General features: G+C 38.6%; 1 protein-coding gene across 1 annotated transcript in view; it reads right to left on the bottom strand.

Annotated features, from left to right (window-relative positions):
* Nucleotides 1-22,412, bottom strand: part of LOC140224733 (uncharacterized) — a 76,765-nt gene that overhangs the window by 47,279 nt on the left and 7,074 nt on the right. The window lies entirely within an intron of this gene.

Raw genomic sequence — 22,412 nt, 5'->3', positions numbered from 1 at the left:
CCCTGTCCAAACCGAATGTAATTCGGACAATTTTTCAGTGATTGACAGAATTTGAAACATTTTTTTCATGCTCTTTTCAAAAATTTCCCACGCCCAATGGAATTGCTGTATCAAACCAAACTCTCCGCCAAAAAAATTCTTAAACATTGCACTTTCGATAAAAAATAAAAAAAAATCTGCTGCACTCGAAATCTGGAGCACGCAGAGCCCTTCTTTGCGACATCAAAATTCGTTCTACCGAACATTTCCGAAGGGCGCTCATCGGGAGGGAGGAGTAAGTCTTAGACAAGAATTATTATTATTTTTTCTGAAGCATAAGAAACCGTGTCCATGAAGGAGCAGTAAAGTAGAAAAACAAATGGATTAGCTTTTTTTTTGGGGGGGGGGGGGGGGGGTCAACGACTTGAGCCGGACCTTGATACTTCTGAGGACGCTATTTTTCCGCGGTGCGTTGTTTTTCAACTTAACTGCTTCTTCATGGCCACGGTTTCTTATGCTGCAGAAAAAATAATAATAATTCTTGTCTAAGACTTACTCCTCCCTCCCGATGAGCGCCCCTCGGAAATGTTCGGTAGAACGAATTTTAAAGTCACAAAGAAGGGCTCTGCGTGCTCCAGATTTCGAGCGCAGCAGATTTTTTTTTATTTTTTATCAAAAGTGCAATTTTTAAGAATTTTTTTGGCGGAGAGTTTGGTTTGATGCAGCAATTCCATTGGGCGTGGGAAATTTTTGAAAAGAGCATGAAAAAAATGTTTCAACCTCTGTCAATCACTGAAAAATTGTCCGAATTACATTCGGTTTGGACAGGGTGGCTTGTTTTTTTGCGTAGAATTGATTTCTGAAATAAAAAAGTAGGGGTGCCATTTGAAAAGTTCGACTTACGGGTGGGGCACCCCCCGCTCCGCGCCCCTCCCGCAGTTTGGGAAAATTTCAAATACGCCAAAAGGTGTCCCCCTCGATATAAATGAACACGTCTTTTACCGTTTGTCGAAATTTTGACGCGTTCGGCAGATATTCAAGGTGGCTCGTTTTTCGTGAGACACCCTGTATATTGTTCCTTAAGATCCAATAATGGATGAATAACAAAGGGAGAAATAAATAGGAGGAGTCTAAATCTCGAACAAAGTATTAAAATGCATGAATTCGCTCCTCAATAAAAGTAGGACACTGTGACGTCACTCTGATGTCATAATGACATCTACCATGTGTTTCATAAAGCGGTTTGTGATATCAGCGATGTCCGTCGAACACTCTGCTATCACAGGGACATCGTGTCAACCTCTGAATGTTCAGATAAGAGTGATGGCAGAGTAATGACAGAGTAATGTCAGAGTGACAGTATAATCAGAGCCGGATTTAGGGGTGGGCCAAGAGTGCCATGGCACCGGGCGGCAAATTTTAGGAGGCGGCTTTCGGATTTTCTTCCTCTTTTTTTCTCTCGAGTAAATAAGAGGGGAGAGACGCGGGAAAAGAGAAGCAGGGGTTGTAGGGTATTCTGCCGTGATAGCGAAGAAAGCCGTCAATGCAAAATTTTCGAAATCGAGTTTTCCTCAAAATTCGTCTAAACTCTTTTAGAGGAAATTACTGAGACAGCTAAAACAGCAGAATACACCAACTAAACCAACCGAGAAAAAGACCGGGTACGGGTGGTCCGGGACACCCTGTATAACGAAGTATAAAAAAAAATATTTATTTGAGGGGAAGGGTGGGGGAAGGAGAAAATATCGATAATTACAGCCTACAGCATGAATATAAAGCCCTGCCTAGCGGTGAAACAACCTCTGCCTTGCCCGCGCGGGATGGAGCTCCGCCGATAGGTATGCCGCCCACGCGTAACCGGGAACGCGCAGAAAAATCGCCGTAACTCACGAACGAATCGTTTCCCCAAGGTTAAACAAAGTGTGGTAGATGCAAAATTTCATGGAATCACCTCAACTGGTTTTTATACACGTAGCAACCGCGTATCACCATTCCGGTGTTTCAAAATCTGCGCGTCGATTTTATTTTTTGCAGAGAAACGAGCAAACTTTTATAGCTTGAAATTATTAAAGAATATTCTTTTTCAGAGAAAAAAAATCAAGGTAGTTTTCCAGAAATTAAGTTGACGAGTTGTCCGAAGAAAAAATATAGTATGACAGGAAGTTTGCAACGTCGCAAACGGAGATACGTAGTTTGAATATTTTGGATAAATGCTCCGTCGCACGGTGGGTCACCAGAAGGAAGTTTTTTGACAGACATTTGACACACGGTGGGTCACGAGAAGAGAGTTCTTTGACAAACGTTTTTTAATCCTGATTTTTTAAAAAAATTGTTGACTAATTCCTATGCCACACTTAACTACCGCTAAATAGTGGAGTATACTTATCCTGTGGAAAATACACTTATCCCGCGGTGGATGCGCGAGGCACGCAAGAACGAGCCAATCGACTAAATACTCACAATCACAATAAAAACGCGCGCGAGGCACGAGGTTTTTCTTTGGTTTAAAGTTAAGAACACGCTTGCTAACGATATAAAAAGCTAAAAAAACCAGTGCGGCTGTGTCCGGCGCGAAACGGATATTTTAGCGCCTACAAGACTGTATGTATACTTCACTAATTACGTGTACATGCACTATGACGCGTGATTTAATCGCTGAAAATTCGTAAACTGTCCGTCTTGGACTAACGGTAATATTATTTCACATCAGTGTACCTACGATTCAAGTCGAAATCCTCGGGTCAAAAGTATGATGTGGAAATTTGGCATTCCTTTACTTATCACTAGATGCTCTTTATAATAACTGTATATTCCTATGTTTTTGTATGTTATTTTATTCCTCCTCCGAGAATGTTTATTGTTTCAATTTTTTTTCATTATTATGATCAAAATCTTTTATAAATTTGGAATTTCTGTTGTAAAGTGCAAACCTTTTTTACTTCTTTCCCGAAAATTTGTTTGCTCTAAATTTTTTTTTTTTTTTTTTTTTTTTTTTTTTTTTTTTTTTTTTTACATACCAAAATTGAAGATAGTTCTGGAAGCACATTAGAATGACTCTGGAAGTGCTTAGCTCTCGCAGTGGCAATTTTACGAGTTGGCAAGACTGTTTTTCTTTTATTAATATCTGATAAAAATATCGATTGGAGCCCACTTCACACGCCGAAAATAGGAGCTGAAAATTGAGGTAATCAAATCATCGATGAGTTTTGCCGCGAGATTCCGTGAAATTTGCGCGTTACGCGCAGCAACCGATGATAAGCCGGGACTCAACAGCTGTTAGTTTATAAGAGGTGTTCCAATAATTCGGGTGCAAAGAACCCCGCACAGAGCATGGGCTCAGCGGCTCTCTATGAAAGTTGATGAAACTTTAATAGATTGTTATAAAGTTCATAATTAAGGGAAAGCCAAAAAATTAGCTCACTTTTACGAGTAGAAGCTGAGATATTCGCGATTGAACCCGGACTATTTTCTGTGCGGCGGAGGTAAATGGGCGCTCCGCGTCGCCGTCGCCTTACCTTGCTCGAGCACTTCGGCCAGGAAACCCCCTCTCCCCACCAGGTAGCTACGATGTCGCATTGTTTACACTCACAAGGGGAACTTACGGACCTGCTGCCTCCGATTGGGCTGAATTTTTTTTTACAGACTCTATGGACCAATTCTAGAGGTGAAGTTGAGCCGTTTTCCCGAATGCGCAATAGGAAGGGCGTGAAAAATTCCCAAAAGTTGCGTTTTCGGCGTGTGATTTGGTCTTGCGGCGCTTGGCAACACTGAAGCAGCCTCTTGTACCGCTTTATCGGCCTGAAGGTTTCAGCGGAGTCCGGAGCCCTACTGCACACGTACTGGTTCCATGATAGTGATGTCCCGGGTTCGATCCTCGACTTTTTATTTTCCGCATGATCACGTAACATTTTATTTTTAATTCTTCATACGCATTTATAAATCAAGCAGTTCCGATCACTATCCCCCCCCTCATTTTACGTACATTTTCCCCCGATATTTATTCACAGTGGCCACATATAATCGTATGAAACTTCATTGATATAAATTAATGAATTAAAAAGCAAAGGCAAAACCTTATTTGTTACTACATTGCTCCCAATGGTTTTCCTGGAAAAATATGTAATGTGTAAATAAATCGAAGAGCAACCCAAACCCATGTGCACGCAAGGGTCACAAGAAACACATTATTTTAGCCTTTTGCTTTTTAATTCATTAATTTATATCAATGAAGTTTCATACGATTATATGTGGCCACTGTGAATAAATATCGGGGGAAAATGTACGTAAAATGAGGGGGGGGGGATAGTGATCGGAACTGCTTGATTTATAAATGCGGATGAAGAATTAAAAATAAAATGTTACGTGATCATGCGGAAAATAAAAAGTCGAGGATCGAACCCGGGACATCACTATCATGGAACCAGTACGTGTGCAGTAGGGCTCCGGACTCCGCTGAAACCTTCAGGCCGATAAAGCGGTACAAGAGGCTGCTTCAGTGTTGCCAAGCGCCGAAAGACCAAATCACACGCCGAAAACGCAACTTTTGGGAATTTTTCACGCCCTTCCTATTGCGCATTCGGGAAAACGGCTCAACTTCACCTCTAGAATTGGTCCATAGAGTCTGTAAAAAAAAATTCAGCCCAATCGGAGGCAGCAGGTCCGTAAGTTCCCCTTGTGAGTGTAAACAATGCGACATCGTAGCTACCTGGTGGGGAGAGGGGGTTTCCTGGCCGAAGTGCTCGAGCAAGGTAAGGCGACGGCGACGCGGAGCGCCCATTTACCTCCGCCGCACAGAAAATAGTCCGGGTTCAATCGCGAATATCTCAGCTTCTACTCGTAAAAGTGAGCTAATTTTTTGGCTTTCCCTTAATTATGAACTTTATAACAATCCCCTGGTAGCACAGGTCAGATTGAAGATGTTTTTAAAATGTGTCATTGATCCGAAAAAATTTCTTTAAAACATTTCAATGAAACATCTTGAAAACATATCATGTGTCCAGACGGTTTTGAAAAGGTTTCTAAAACAACTCTATGTCACCCCTAAATTTTGTTTCACAGATACGTCCGATAGATGTTTCTCATACCTTTACAACACATCTCAGTGAGGTATCGGCACCACAAATTCGTCGCAGAAATATATCTGACATATTCTTGAAACATTTCGGTGAGAGGCATGACATTCCTTTGTATCGTCGAAACGTTTCAAAAATGTTTTCAAAACCTTTCAGTGGTTTGTTGAAACATCTTGAAAACATATCATGTGTCCCGACGGTTTTGAGAAGGTTTCTAAAACAACTCTATGTCACCCCTAAATTTCGTTTCACAGATACGTCCGATAGATGTCTCTCATACCTTTTCAACACATCTCAGTGAGGTATCGGCACCGAGGCTATAAGTATCAAAAATTTTCAGACATTTGTTTTAACTAATGTCGCTGTGGAATTAGAACCATCACAGCAGGCATCCTTTATACCAACCCTGCATGAGGGCTGAATCGTTACACTTCATCATTATCAACCTATCAGAGGGATTAGAACACCTTCACTTTAGAGAAGTATACGCAAAGCACGATGTACGGTTTCAATATTCTAGATAATCCATAACTTTTGAGCTTTTATGGAGATGAACTCGATTCATACAAGGAATTAACCGTGTTAATAACCTCCACATAATTAAATGTCCAAAAAGTATAGCTTGAGACGAAAAATTAAGCTGAAATTTGGTAAAATTGAAAAATTAAACTTCAACGCCCTCTGGTGGATTCAGTTTGAACTAGGTAGGAAAATTTTTAGAAAGGTCCTAGAAATGTTTCTATGTAATTCAATGAAACATTTCTAAAACGTGTCAAAAACATTTTAAGTGACGTATAAATTCGAACAAAATATTCAAAAAGGTTTCAAAGACATTATATTTATTTTTAATTGAAAACCAATCCAAAATATGTCAGATAGGTTGCTGGGAGGTGTTGTTGAGTCATGCAGGAAAAGTATCTGACAGCACTTTGAGAAGTTGCTTGAAACAAGCTGTAGATTCATTCGAAACATTTTCAAAATATTTCGAAAACATTTCACCAAACACTTCGAAATTGGAAGTTTCTGAGAACGTGTTGGAGATGTGTTGAAAACATTTTTCTAAAACTTCAGCTGTTTTATCTTGACTTTTAAAGGACTTTTGATGAAACATAAAATAAAGACATTTACGAGAATACACCTGTTTATTCAAGAACTTGCATGGTCGGACATGTTGTATGAGTGTGTGTGAGGAGTGGGGTTTGACCTGGTCACATGATCCATGGTTGCCATATCTATATGATACTTTCTAACATTACAACATCTCCCTTTTTGAGAAAAAAAATTTAAATCTTACTTTACATCTCCCTTTTTGAGAAATTTTCTTTTTTTTTTTAAATTTTAGTACAATTCACAGATTACATTTGAGAGGGTTACAAAACAGAATTTACTCTAAGTTTTACATAACATAATCTTTGTGCCACTGAGGGACACGTCTAATTCTACGTGGAATTACATTTTCAGGTTCATTATTTTGCGCTTGACCGTTAGGCAGGGCATTATTAACAACTTGTGCATTTGGGGTTACATTATTATCAGGTTCAATTACATTATGTAACTGGGTATTATCATTTAATTCTGCCTCCAGAAAATCATAGTTGTCATTTTGTTGCAAAAGTGGATTGAAACGTTCAGTTTGAGATTTTTTTAAATGAAAAGTATTTCTACGCAAATTACCATGAGCTGTTTGAACAATATACGAACGAGGGGTACCTGCTGGACCTACAATTATTCCTTTAATCCAGATTTTATCTTTTCGAACAGCAACATTGTCACCCGCCTTAAACTCAGTTTCAGATCGTGTAGCAGATTTATCAAACTGTTCTTTAACTTTAGCTTGCTTTTCAAGAAACTTTTCTCTTGCATTCACTACTTTAGGTTTTAACTGATTAGGATTAACAGGTAACTTGCTTCTCAACTGACGACTCATTAAAATTTGAGCTGGACTGACTTTCATACCTGTCAAAGGCATGTTTCTATATTCTAACAGCATTTCATCAAGATCAACCTTAGACTCTTTGCTTTTCTTTATCATTCCTTTGGCTATTTTTACATAAATTTCAATCATTCCATGTGCTTGAGGAAAATTTGGGCTGGTTGTTAGGACCTTACCCTTATGTTCTTCAATGAAATTTTTAAATTCTCTGGCTCCGAAAGGGACATTATCACAAATAATTTCTTTAGGATAACCATGCGTTGCAAAGATTGGTTTTACAGCATTAATCACCGTTCTAGCATGGTGAGATGGGACTTTTGTTATTTCTAACCATTTAGACAGATAATCCACTAAAATAAGGAAACTCTCCCCATTTAACTCAGCAAAATCAATACCTAAAACTTCAAATACATTCTTTGGTAATTCGATGGGCATCAAGGGTTCATTACGATTGTTCATTGAAAATTTTTCACAAATCGGACAATTTTTTACAAAATTCGTTACATCAGAATTCATACCTGGCCAATAATACAATTCAGTGGCTTTCGCAATAGTTTTTGAAATACCAAAATGACCTAAATGCAACAGCGTAAGACATTTTTCTTTCATTGCTCTTGGAACCACAATTCTCTCATCGTTAAAAATTACTCCATCTTCTAGATACAAAAATTCTTTAATTTTCCAAAATGGTTTTACATTATCTGGCCAAACACTTTTATTATTAGGCCAACCATTGAGTAGGTATTCTTTTAAAATTTGTAGAGTTGGGTCATTTTCTGTTTCTCGCTTCAACTCTTCTAAATCACTTAAACTACCTTTTTCTTCAGTTAGGACGGAATGGACATACTCCATTTCTTCTGGATCGTCTTCCGCTACATCCTGCAAATATTGCCTAGACAACAGATCAGCTATGTACATTTTTCGACCTGGCTTAAATATTATCTTAACTTTGAAATTATACAACCTTTGTCTGAATTTCTTCAATCTTTGAGATTTAATTTTACATATGTCCTTATGAACCAAATAAGAAATAGGTTTATGATCACATTCAACAGTTACATCTCTACCATAAGTAAATTGGTAGAATTTTTCAAGCGCTGCAATTATTGCATAAAATTCCTTGTCGATTTGACCCCAGATGTTGGTTTGTGTTTCTGTCAGAGCCTTAGAAAAATAGGCAACTGGTCTACCTAACTGCATCAAACATGCTCCAATTCCTGATTTTGACGCATCAGATTGTAACACTATTTCTTGAGACGAATCGAAATTACTTAAAATAGGTGCTTCAGCAACTCTCTTTTTTAATTTTGCTAACACTTCAGAGTGATACGGGGTCCACAAAAATTCTACATCTTTTTTAAGTAACTCACGTAAAGGAGCTGATTCATTACTTAGATTAGGCAAAAACTGTCTTACATAGTTCAACATCCCCATTATTGACATTAGTTCTTTTTTATTTTTGGGGTCTGCAATCGCAGTTAACGCTCTCGTTCTTTCCGGGTCGATTTGCCTTCCTTTTTCCGAAAAAATAAACCCAGTGAAATGCGCAAACCTTTGTTTGTATTGAAGTTTTGACAACTTAAATTTAACATTATGTTTTCTGGCCTGAATTATTACCAGATTGATGCTTTCATCGTGTTCTTTTTCTGTGTCATTAGCTACGAGGATATCATCGATGTACACTGTCACACCTTTGATTCCTCCAAAAATAGTTACATTTCTTTCATGGCAACACTCTGCTGCACAGATTATCCCAAAAGGCATACGTAAAAATCTATAAACTCCAAAAGGCGTGTTAAATGCACACAAACGACTTGAGTATTCATCCAGTTCAAAATGATAAAACGCTTCTTTTTCATCAAACACTGTGAACCATTTTTTACCTGACAGCTTTGCACTGATTTCATCAACAGTAGGGATAGCACATTTTCTTGTTATGAGGCACTCATTTAAATTTTTTGGATCAAGACATAACCGTAAATCACCATCCGGTTTTTCACGGACTAATATATTACTGACACATAACAGTTCTTCATTTATTGGAATTTTTAAAACTATTTCTTGCTTCTCCAATTTATTTAATTTATTCAACAGTTTTTCACTTGTGTCAATCGGATACCGCCTCGGAGGTAAAATTTTAAAATCAGGATTCGGTTTTACCTGAAAACTAACTAAACCTGGAACTTTGCCGCTACCAGTAAAAACATCTCTATTTTTCTCAACAAAAGCTGCTTGTTCTGCATTAGTGCTAACAGAGTGCACCCTTCTTATTACTAATTCAAGGCGTTCACACGCTTCAATACCTAATAATGCTTTAGTGTCACTATCTTTTGTGACATAGAAATCAAAATATCCTCGCACATCAAAACTTGTTTTACAATCCACCTTTCTTACAATACCTAGAGGTCTAGCTACACCGTGACCTATTCCACCTAATATTTCGTTTGTCTTTTCCAGTGGAATTTTAGTTTTCTTTAAAATAGCTTTAAAAATACTTTCTGGTAGAGTGTTTACTTCACTCCCCGGGTCCAGTTTCATACTAACCGGAACGTTTTCAAGGAATATTGTCTCTCTCCATTCCTTTCTTGGCTTTTTCTGTTCACCAACGCTACTGACATTTGGGTGATCTTGGACATCAAGGACATTTACCTGACTCTCATTAGCATTTTCAGCTGGCTTTCCAATTTCTAAATTCTTAGTGGCAGTTTCAAGACATTTATCTGCTTTGTCACAATTTATTACCCTGGCTTCATAAAAACTTGCTTTTGGGCTGTACGCTACTAGCTCATGACATTCTCTGTAAACAACGGATTCGACTGCTCGCTTAACAACATCGTTATTATTTTCTTCTACGTTAACTTCATTTACATTATTAGCCCTACAACACCTTGCAAAATGATGTAGATTGAAAGCACCTTCCACATTCTTTATTATGGGCTGGACATTGTCTCGGCCCATGCTTTGTTGCGCACTTTTTACAATAATAGTTATCATTCCTATCACAATAATTAGACTGTTTACCTCTGAAATTTCCGTTAAAGTCACCTCGGTTTCCACTACGTGATTGAGAGTATTGAGATCTTTGTTGTTGATACTGTCCATTTGGCTGGTTGCTTCTGCTTTGACCACGCTGCGAGTTGGATGACCTCTGAGAATTTCCTCGCCCGCGACCACGACCTCTGAATTTTTGGACTGGATTCACTTCATGGTTTGCTTCATGTTGCTCGGATGATGACATCACCGCTATGCTTGCTTTAGCAGTTTCAACCGCATGTGCTAACTTCTCTGCTTTTTCTAGGGTGAGATCAGAGATTCGGAGAAGATGTTCTTTTAACTTAACATCCGCTACTCCCAAGACAATTCGGTCTTTTAGAATCTCATCTTTGAGAGTACCATATTCACACGTGGAGATCAGACGTTTTAGATCAGACACGTATTCGTCGAAACTTTCATTCGGATTTTGGTTTCGAGAGCTGAACTTAGCTCGTTCCATTGTGATATTTTTCTGAGGTTCCGCCCAAGCATCTAGTTTCGATATCAGTTCACTATAGTCTTCAGACGTTTGTAGACCTAGAGCTTCAATTCTTTCTCGACCTTCAGGACCAATTAAATTTCTTAATTTGGCCGCTTTGACTTTATCGGATTTTGAGTCCCATTCCATTGAGACTAGCAAGTCTTCAAATTCTTGCTTGAACCTCTTCCAGTTTTCTTTGAGGTTACCTTTGACGCTCAACGGTTTTGGTTTAGAACAAACTTCCATAATTGTAAGATATCCAAAACTTACAGTTTTCAAATTTGCATGTGCTTCACCTTAGGCTTCAGAATAGGCTTTCACTGTTCACAGTCACGTTTGCACTTGATACGATATTTCACTTTCAATAACTTTGGCTTTCACTATTGGCTTTCAAAACACTTTCGGCACGTAAATACATTCGACTGCGCCATGTTTTATCTTGACTTTTAAAGGACTTTTGATGAAACATAAAATAAAGACATTTACGAGAATACACCTGTTTATTCAAGAACTTGCATGGTCGGACATGTTGTATGAGTGTGGTGAGGAGTGGGGTTTGACCTGGTCACATGATCCATGGTTGCCATATCTATATGATACTTTCTAACAACTTCAGCGACACTGGTTCGATTCATATTCAAAACGTTTTGAAATGAATTGAGGATGCTGATCGGAAAGAGAATTAAAACGTTTTGAAAATGAGTTGGAGATATACCGCACCAATTAGTAATATTTATTAATAATTGAAAACATATCTAAAATGTGTCAGATAGGTTGCTGGGAGGTGTTGTTGAGTCGTGCAGGAAAAGTATCTGACAGCACTTTGAGAAGTTGGTTGAAACAAGCTGTAGATTCATTCGAAACATTTTCAGAATATTTCCAAAACATATCACCAAACACTTCGAAATTAGAAGTATCTGAGAACATGTTGGAGATGTGTTGAAAACGTTTTTAAAAAGTGATAGTAGAACAATTTGAAAACATTTTGAACACATTTTAAAAACATTGTTTTCACGTTTCTGTAAGATGAAATGAAAATATTTTTAAACTGTGTTCAAAACATGTTGTCTCTGATGAAATATTTTACATGACTCGCAACTTTGTCTTCAAAATGTTTTTAAAACATTTCATTTCCCCTCCAAATTTTTCTTTTGTAAAATGTTTTGGATTGGTTTTCAAAACATTTCTGTTGTGTTAAATGTATCCAATTTGAAAACATTTTCAAAATGTTTTGGATATGTTTCAATGAAATGTTCAAAGTATTTGCGTCATTGAAACATTTCTGAAATGTTTCTAATATGTTTCATCGAGATGAATCAGTTTCGACACAAGTGGAATGTTTCTAAAACCTTACCGATCCGAGCTGTGCTACCAGGGTCTATTAAAGTTTCATCAACTTTCATAGAGAGCCGCTGAGCCCATGCTCTGTGCGGGGTTCTTTGGATCAAACGATTTGAAATTTACGAAAAAACGACTGTTGAGCGACGACCACGTGACTTCATTTTCGTCTCGCACTTTCGACGTGTGAAGTGCGCTTTAGATGAGGCAAACTGCTTCACTAATAATCTATTGTTTTACATACACGTAAATGGAGTGTTGCCAAAGAGGTATATGCAATATATGCATCTCCCATAAGAATTGGGCCCAGAACGGAATCTTGTCATACCTTCACCTTTTGTAGAGGAAGGTTAGAAAAGTTCAAAAATGGTGGAGATTTTGATCCATCCCCCCGGGTGGAGGGAGGGGGGGGGTCAAAGAAAAATCAACTTTTGGGCACTTTTGAACGGTTGTATATATTGAGTTGAACTTTTTTTTTAAATGAAGGAACATAAAAAGACCTCTCTATCGAGTATAAGAAATTTACAATCAGTTAATTTTTGTCAAAGTTATGACTCATCGAATTTTTTGAAAAATTGTAATTTTGGATTTTTAAATTTTTCGATGTGGGGGTCGCACAAAATGTTATGAGTATGTGTGCAAAAGATAGTCATTGTTTTTTTTTTTTTTTATAAAGAGCTAAAGAACATGTTGGGAAAATGATTAGTTGCGGAGTTACGCTTTTCCAAGTTGACGCGACAGGGTCCGTAAATGGGCCTCCGGCCAGAGTCCCGCAGCTGCGCCTGGGAGCACCCTGTTTCGCGCTGATCTCCGTAATTGTTTAACATTTTACAACATTTTGACCATTTAGCAAGCATACATACAGGGTGGCCCATACCTACAGTACTAGGCCTTTTTTTCGGTTAATTTGGGTCGCACGAAGCCCAGGACTGCGGTGATGAATAGGGAATCGACCCCAAGGAGTCCGAATTTCATGGTCCCAGAGCCCCCCTGGCGAGCCTCTTGGGGGGGGGGGGGGTAAAAGGGGGGTCCGTACTTCAAAAGTTAGGGTTTATGTCAAAATTTTGAAATTATCTCACTGGAATCAGAACGTACTTAAATTTTTAACTTAAATCGAAACCAAGAAATCCAAAATCGGCCCATCCGTGTCCAAAATACCGACCCCTAAAGGTGGGGGACAGAGCCCCCTTTCAAAAAAATTCAAGTTCGTTAAATTGACGTGGAGACTCGGAAAAAATGAGTATTCATGGGTAATCGACCCCAAGAAATCCAAATTTGAGGGTCCCGTTGTCCTCAGAGACTTTCCTGGTGGGGCACAGGGGGACTCTGAACTTTTAAATTTAACCGGTGTGGAGGTTACCCTTGTGCCCCACCAGGAAAGTCTCTGAGGAGAACGGGACCCTCAAATTTGGATTTCTTGGGGTCGATTACTCATGAATGCTCATTTTTTCCGAGTCTCCACGTCAATTTAACGAACTTGAATTTTATTGAAAGTGGGCTCTGTCCCCCACCTTTAGGGGTCGGTATTTTGGACACGGATGGGCCGATTTTGGATTGCTTGGTTTCGATTTAAGTTAAAAATTTCCGTACGTTCTGATTCCAGTGAGATAATTTCAAAATTTTGACATAAACCCTAACTTTTGAAGTACGGACCCCCCTTTTACCCCCCAAGAGGCTCGCCAGGGGGGCTCTGGGACCATGAAATTCGGACTCCTTGGGGTCGATTCCCTATTCATCCCCGCGGTCCTGGACTTTGTGCGACCCAAATTAACCGAAAAAAAGGTCTGGTACGGTAGGTCTGGGCCACCCTGTATAAGGATGAATATGCCATACATAATATCCCTTCCCCCATTTTCTATTTAATGTAAACCGATCTGGAATTTGGAAACGGCGCAGTGGCGATTGGCACAGCGGTGGATCCAGAGTGAGTAGGAGGGGGGGGGGGGCATTTGCTGATGTCAAATGGAGGATCTGGGGGATACCCCTAGAGCAAGGGGGGTCTCTCCCCGGAAAATTTTCAAAAAAAAGTAGCCCTCCCAGTTTGAATTTTAAGCAGTTTTCATGGAATCTATGCATTATTTGAAAGTTGAAAATTGACGAATAGGTATAGGTAATACCTCTTTTAGAGAAATTTAATTTGCTATATGGCCTATCTATTTCTGCACGGTGTTGAGTAACCTTTGGCTTCGTAAAATTGGTTAAATAGTTCTGAAGTTCTCTCTTGACACCATTTCAATAAATTATTAGGAGCACTTTCTGTCTCCCAAACACTCTCCCGGAGCACTCTCTTCTCTCTCTCTTCCTAATTTTTTCTTTCTTTCCCCCTTTTATTGGTCCAAGGGGGAAGGGGTCCCCACCATGTCCCCATTGCCCCCCCTCCTGCATCCGCCAATGGATTGGCCTGCTTGTTACTTTTGTCATAAGTGGTTTTTGTGATTTGGTAGTATGCATATGATCACTATTTAAGGACAAAAAAAAACTATGAGCATTGATTTTGGATACCAGAAAAAAATATAATGATCAGTAAAAGACAATCATGACATCATTAATATGAACTTCGAAGGATTCAGACTTTCAGCGATTCTACCTTTTGCTATTTCACTCGAGAGGTTGCCAGTTTGTGCGATAAATGTGAATATTTTTTTAGGGGATAAATTTAAGAGAAACAATAACTTCGAAGACATGAATACTTTATTCTTGTATCAGATACACGAGAGCGAGACAACGGAAAGCAGGCTACATACTTGAAGGAGTCGAACAAAGTAGGGGAGAGATAAAAGAGAAGGAGGCTCTGATAGTGAGAGAAGTGAATGGCCGACAGATGGCGCTCCAATGTATGTGAGACACCCCCCTCCCCCCTCTATTCAAAGTGTTTTTAAATTCTAAGGAAAAACCTTTGGATCGCCCAACAAGATACAAGCATTGGCAATCCTAGAATACAAGTGGATGCAGTAGAAATTTAGAAACTTTGTTCTCCATATATTTTTGATGGAGAAAAAAAAAATAGAGTTACATTTTCATTCTCTTAAATAACTGAGTAATATGAATTTACATACAGGAAAGAAAGAAAAAATTAAACACAATTTTGCAGGATTTTGTTTCGGTGTTTTACAAATAGTTCTTTGGGCAATGCTTTTGTGAAAATATCAGCAACATTTTCTGAGCTAGGAATGTGTTGAATTTCAGAAGCCTTTTTGTTATACAAATCTTTAATGAAATGTGCCCTTATATCGATATGCTTAGCCCTTTTTGAATTTTCAAAGTTGCAGATTGCTGACTCAGTAGATTCATTATCTATTAAAAGGAGTCCAGTATTTTTAGGAGAATTATTCATATCTGTTAAAATTCCTTTGATGTTGACAAGTTCTTGTACAGCAATAGAAGCTGCATACAACTCGGATTCCATTGAGGAAATTGCTACGCAATTCTGCTTTTTAGAAAACCAGGCAATTGGGTTTCCACTATCAAAAACCATACAGCCACTGATGCTCTTGCGGTCTCTCTTATCCCCAGCCCAGTCAGCATCTGAGTAGCAAGTAAGAGACTCATCATGGGGTGAACCTTTAAATACTAAACTTAAATCTTTGGTTCCACTTAAGTATACCTCAGGATTCTCTTACCGACATTCCAACAGGCAGCTGTGGGTCGGCCAAGTACTCTATTCAACAAAGATACCGCAAAGCATAAGTCTGGTCTCGTGGTAACAGCAATATACATTAAACTACAAATTAATCTTCTGTAAGGCACATCTTCTATTACTGGGGCATCATCAATATGAAAATCTGCTGGCAAGGGAGTTGCAATTGGATTGCATTTTGACATTCCAAATTCTTCTAATAAATTTTGTATCATTTGAGTTTGATTTATCGCAATGGAGGTCTCAGTTTGTTTGATACTCATTCCGAGAAAACGCTCAACTTTTTCGAATACTTTGACATTAAATTCTTTTTGAAGAATATTTATCAAAACATTTACCTTCTGAGGTTCCCCACAGATTAATGAGTCATCAACGTGTATCAACAAATAAACACCATCTTTATAGTACAAACAATAGTCGTAGGATGACCTTTTATAACCATAGCTGATCATCTTTTCGGTAAAAGTATCATTCCAACATCGAGGTGAATTTCTAAGACCGTACAAAGCGCGATTGAGCTTAAAAACATAACAATCAGTGACAATTCCTTCTGGCCTTTTAATGTAAACTTCAGTATCCAATTCGCCGTTTAGGAAAGCAGTGGGTACATCAATTTGACGCATAGCCCACTTTTTCTTTGCTGTGAGAGACAATAAGAGTTTTAGAGTGGCTGGCCTACAGACAGGTGCATATAAATGCTCATTATTATCAGTTTGTAACTGAAACCCTTTTGCCACAAGACGAGCTTTTTTCGTCCCGTCATCCTCAATTTTAAAAACCCATCTGGTCTCAATAGCTTTAGCCCCCTCAGGCAAAGTAGCAGGGGACCAAGTCCCTAGATTTTCATGCGAATTCAACTCTTTGCTAATAGCCTCTCTCCACTCTGGACACTTACTGGCTTCGCTGAAGGTTTTTGGTTCTTTCGCACATGATAGCATGCAATAATTAACCTCCAGATTATATAATCATGCAAATATTTTGGCAAGTTGACAGTTCTACCTGATTGTATTTTCTTATCTTTACTGGAAGAAAGATCAGAACTTAAGCTAGGAGTGCTTGTTGGATTATTAACTATATTTACCTCACTTTCCTTATCTGGTTCAATACAAGGTTTATTGTGTGCTTCATTTTCTTGACAATTTGGGTCAATTGTCGGTCAGTTGTCGGACGGAGTATGATTTTCTTGGTTTAGATGATCTCGATATTCAGCGACTGATTCATCAAATCTAACATCCCGAGATTTTACTACTTTTTCTTCTTGTGGAAGCCAGACTCTGTAACCACTACCGCAATAGCCTACCATTACTCCACGTTTAGCTCGTGGTTCCAATTTTGATTCTTTTGGCAAAGTGATGCACCAAGCCCTACATCCAAATATTCTTAGTTTACTAAGGTCTTGTCTACCATGCCAAAGAAGAGCTGGTGTTTTACCAGCAGGTAAACTCTCTGAGGGAGAACGATTCAATTCATACGCACTACATAGGATAGCTTCTCCCCAGAGATTCTTCAAGATTCCAGAGTCTATAAGTTTTGTTCTAACTTTATTCTGTAATGTTTGATTCATAAGCTCGCTTTTTCCATTTTGTGATGGACTATAAGCACTTGTGTACTCGAGCAAGATACCTTTTTGTCGCATCATACCTTTGAAATAATTAGACGTAAACTCTCCGCCATTATCCAGTCGTACTCTTTTAACAAATACATCTTTTTGCCTTTCTACCTCATTAATATAACAAATAAGATTTTCTTCTGCTTCATCTTTAGTCTCCAAAAGTTTTACTACAACAAAGTTCGAAAAGTCATCAACTATGACCTGAAAATATCTTTCACCATTAATCGTTGTTGGTGTGATAGGACCACTTATGTCTGAGTGAATTAATTCACCTATAAAACGAGATCGTTTTTCATGCGAAGGAAATGGTAGTCTTTTGGCTTTGCCCTCAATACAAGTTTCACACTTATTATTAGTAACAGGTAAGTCTAGCTGTCGTAAGCTCTCGTTATTCAGGTGGCCTAATCGCCTAAGCCACGAATTAGCAATATTACAATTTTCCTGTCTTTCAAGAGCTTCTTTTAAATAATACAATCCTTTTTCTTGTTCACATTCAATTTTCCAACCTGTTCCACAAATGCGTATATTACCTTGAGAAAAAATGACTTTGTATCCTTTGTCTACAAGTACTCTAATTGACAACAGATTGTGGGTCAATTCTTTAACTATTAGAGCCTCAATTACAATAAGTTTTTCATGACACAAATATTTTAATTTTCCTACAGCAACAGCTGTCATTGATTCGCCATTTGCGATTTCAATAGGAAATCCTTTATCAAAATAGGAAATATCGTACATATTTTTAATCATACCATGCTGCATCATGTGGCTGCTTGCTCCGGAGTCTAGAATAAAAACGTCATTTTCTTCTTTGCTGATTAAACTAACTTCCTTTGTGTTGAATGCGAAGAAAGATATTTCCTTCTCTTCAGAAATGTGAGCTGATCCTCTTCTGCTCTGCGTCCTCTGTTGTTTCCTCGGTGATGGTAGCGTCCACGATTACTTCCTCGGTGATATCCGTTGCCTCTTCCACGATTTCCTTGAGAGCGCCTGGGACAATCACGGGCAAAATGATCTTCAGCATTGCACTCGTAACATAGTTGCTTACTTCCTGCTGCGAAACTAGCCTCTGATGATCCACTGGCAGGTACCGAACTACGATTCCTCAGCTTGATGTCTTCATCCAAGAGACGCGCCTTCACATAGTCCACTTTGACATCTTGAATGGTTTCCAAAGCGGTGATAACTGTATCATAATCTTTCCCCAAAGAAAGTAGCAGGTGACAGATTCTATCTTGTTCGTCAATTTTAGTACCAACATCTTCCAGCTCTCTGGTTATGACGTCAAACTTGAGAAAGTGATCTTCAAGTTTGTCGGTGGACCCACATTTCAGGTTGATTAACTTTCTCCATAAAGTTAATTTGGTGAACGCACTGTTCCTTACAAATACTGCTTGCAGTGTCTCTAACATCTGTTTGGTTGTTTTCGAATCTTTAACTATATCTAGGTGTTTATCTTCAATACCTTGGATGATAATTGCCTTTGCCTTGGCGTCGATTTCCTTGAAGCTCTTCTTTGTCTCAGCCACTGCGTCGGCCGCGGGTCCATCACTTTCAAGCACATGAGTTATCTGTTTCTGATCTAGGATGGAGTTAATCCTGAACTTCAAATTGTTAAAGTTAGTTCTACTAAGTATCCGCACATTAAACATAAACTTGTTTCCTTTTGCATCACTCATGATTTGACTTCGATTGCGAAATACAAAACTATACCGATACCGATAACTTTAGGCCACGTTTTTGCTTGGGTTGTTAGACCGGCTACGCACTTTTGTGAAGAATTTCAAAGTTCGAAACATCAGATCACGTTTCCCGAACTAACGCACAATCCGATAATCACGCACGCAATTATTGGGCCCATAACCTTTTAGGGGATAAAGAGAAACGACTCCTTCAAGTATGTAGCCTGCTTTTCGTTGTCTCGCTCTCGTGTATCTGATACAAGAATAAAGTATTCATGTCTTCGAAGTTATCGTTTCTCTTTATCCCCTAAAATATTTTACATGGATTTGAATTGGGAAAAGTGCTAAAAAAGCAACTCATCTGGCAACAGTAGAGTCCGGGAGGGACGAGAGGCTGCCTCCCTGGGAAAACCCATGATTTAGCCGGAAATGTCATTAAATTCCTTGTTGTCATTGGATTCCCGATCAGGGAGTCATCTCGCGTAGCGAGTGATCGGGAATCCAGAGGGCGCAGCCCCTTGGCTGGCCGTGACGGACGCTACTTGGTCAACTAGATACGTCAACTTAGAAAAAGCGTAACTCCGCAACTAATCGTTTCCTCACCATGTTCTTTAGCTCATTTTAAAGAAAAAAATAAGGGCTATGTTTTGCATACATATTCATAACGTTTCGTGTAACCCCCCCACATCGAAAAATTGAAAAATCCAAAATTAAAATTTTTCAAAAAATTCGATGAGCCATATCTTTGCCAAAAATTAACTGATTGTAAATTTCTTATACTCGATAGAGAGGTTTTTTATGCTCTTTCATTTAAAAAAAAGTTCAACTCAATATATACAACCGTTCAAAAGTGCCCAAAAGTTGATTTTTCTTTGACCCCCCCCCCCTGCCGCCCATCCCCCGGGGGGCTGGATCAAAACCTCCGCCATTTTTAAACTTCTCTAACCTTCTTCTACAAAAGGTGAAGGTATGACAAGATTCCGTTCTGGGCCCAATTCTAATGGGAGATGCATAGGCATCTTTCAAGAATCGCTACTACGCGCCCGGGTACCTTCAGCATTAATTAATAATTTTATTGTTATTCAAAGCAAAATCCTCCAAAATATGATTTAACATTCTTAAATCACATTTTAATATCAAACATGTTCGATGCATTCTATCGTTTAAAAAACATTCTCCGCAAGTTTCGCACCACTTTAACTTTCTGGGAATTTTATTAAACTACTAGCGACCCTTACGTGCTTCACACGTAGCAGTTTATGCAGACTGAATGACGGGAGAAAAATACGGTGATTTTCGGATTCAGTTGCCAAAATCACACAAGAGCCATTTATCGCATGCTCATTCACGTTTCCTCTCTGTTCCTAACATTAATATTTTTTCGGACAAGTGCTCCTTTCCGCCTTTATAAGGCCATGTAAAACTCATCCGATCGTTATGCGTCGGAGAAGAGAAGAAAATTTTATTCCTCACACAACAAGTGGAGTTATTCCCACTCAATTCTTGACGCTGCCCTAGTACCTAGCAGATTTATATAAAAAAAATTTTAACGAAAGTATACCACTCGTATAACGGTTAAGTAACGGGATGTTCAAAGGAAACCGCCGTCATATAACCGTTATTAATCAAATAATTTTATAAAGTGCGCGAATAACCTTTATAATTAGTTTACATAAAAGTTATTTGTAAAAATGTTTTATACAGGGTTATTCAAAAGTCACCTACCACCCCTGTAACTTTTTTCCTAATTGAGATAGATGTTTGAAACTTTGGGAATGTTCCTCGGTTTAAGGTAGCAACTTTTTGGTCCCCCCAAATTTTGGGGGGCGGGGGCTAATTTTTTTTTTCAAATAACAACCCCCCCCCTTTTTACGATACCTCATTCGAAGGATAATAAAAAAAGAAAATTTCTGGCGCAAACCGCAGGTCAAAATGTTGATTTTTGACAAAATGGCGGCCGGTCAAAGTTCAAAATGGCGGAAATTTGGCATCTCCGTTTTTAATCGGCGGATTGGTCTGAAAATCAGAATGCTCAAGTTTTTCGGGGCGAGAAAAACGATTCTGGCGTTCGTTTTCTAGAAATGTCAGTCCTTTTCAAAATGGCGGCGGTTAAAATGGCGGCTTAGAGCGGGAAGTGGATATTTAGGCTGCTTATCGTCGGATTTGTATGAGACATGGTATCCGGGGGTATTTCGGCACGAGAAGAACGAATATTTCATTGGATTTTTGAAATTTTTAAAAACTTCAAAATGGCGGCGAAAAAATGACGGAAAATCCATATCAAAGCTGTTTACCGATGGATTTGCACAAAAGTCAATACTCTGGTGGTTTTTGGCTCGGAAAAAATTAATCTTTCACTAGATTTTTGAAACACTGAATATCGTCAAAATGGCGTCGGAAAAATAACGGAAAATCCGTATCCACCATCGCCATTCGCATTTTTGCCGTCATTTTAAAGTTTTTAAAAATTTCAAAAATCCAATGAAAGATTCGTTCTTTTCGTGCCAAAATACCCCCGGATACCAAATCTCATACAAATCCGACGATAAGCAGCCTGAATATCCACTTCCCGCTCTAAGCCGCCATTTTAACCGCCACCATTTTGAAAAGGACTGACATTTCTGGAAAACTAATGCCAGAATCGTTTTTCTCGTCCCAAAAAACCCTGGGATCCTGAGTTTCAGACCAATCCGCCGATAAAAAGTGGAGATGTCAAATTCCCGCCATTTTGAACTTTGACCGGCCGCCATTTTGTCAAAAATCAACATTTTGACCTGCGGTTTGCGCCAAAAATTTTCTTTTTTTATTATCTTTCGAATGAAGTATCACAAAAAAGGGGGTTGGTTTTTGAAAAAAAAAGTTAGCCCCGCCCCCCTTAGGAGGGGCCGAAATTTTGGGGGGACCAAAAAGTTGCTACCTTAAACCGGGGAATATTCCCAAAATTTCAAACTTCTATGACAAATAGGAAAAAAGTTACAGGGGTGGTAGGTGACTTTTGGATAACCCTGTATAACCGTTATACTTCAGTTATACATATTTTATTATTTAAATACACTCTTTATATATATTTCATATAACCGTTATAGTTTGATTATAAATTCTTTATATAAATACGCTCTTTATATAACTGCTATACTTCGTTTATACTGTGAATTTAGCTCTGCTACTAGGGTGCAGCCGAAAATGATCCTCAATCACTTCCAAAACCTTCGGAAAAATCAATATCCCAATAAAAGGGGATTTTTTGGAGCTGAAAAATCTATTTTTCAAAAATTTGGTATATTTTAGATTAAAAATAAGATAATTTTCGGATTCAGAGGCAAAAATTGAGTGGGAATCAGCCACTAGTTACCTGTGAAAAATGTTTTCCTTATTTCCTTTCCGCCGCAAAACAATCGGATGAATTATACATCCCTTGTAGCCAAAATAGGATTAGCAAATAGGTATCGGCCAGAAAGGCTATTTTATAGCTATTTCGTAGCTATTCCATGCGCATTTATCTTGGTTTAAAATTTATGTTTGAAAATATGTATTTTACAGCTATGTACTAGGTTTTTTTCTTCTTTCAAGCCCCTCACCCTGTTGCAAGGGATACATACCCAGTTCCCAGTTAGCATCTAATCTTCCGAAAATATCCGTGCAAAA

Source organism: Bemisia tabaci, chromosome 1 (genome assembly GCF_918797505.1).
Source record: "Bemisia tabaci chromosome 1, PGI_BMITA_v3".
NCBI lineage: Eukaryota > Metazoa > Arthropoda > Insecta > Hemiptera > Aleyrodidae > Bemisia > Bemisia tabaci.
This window is presented reverse-complemented; position numbering and strand designations above follow the sequence as displayed.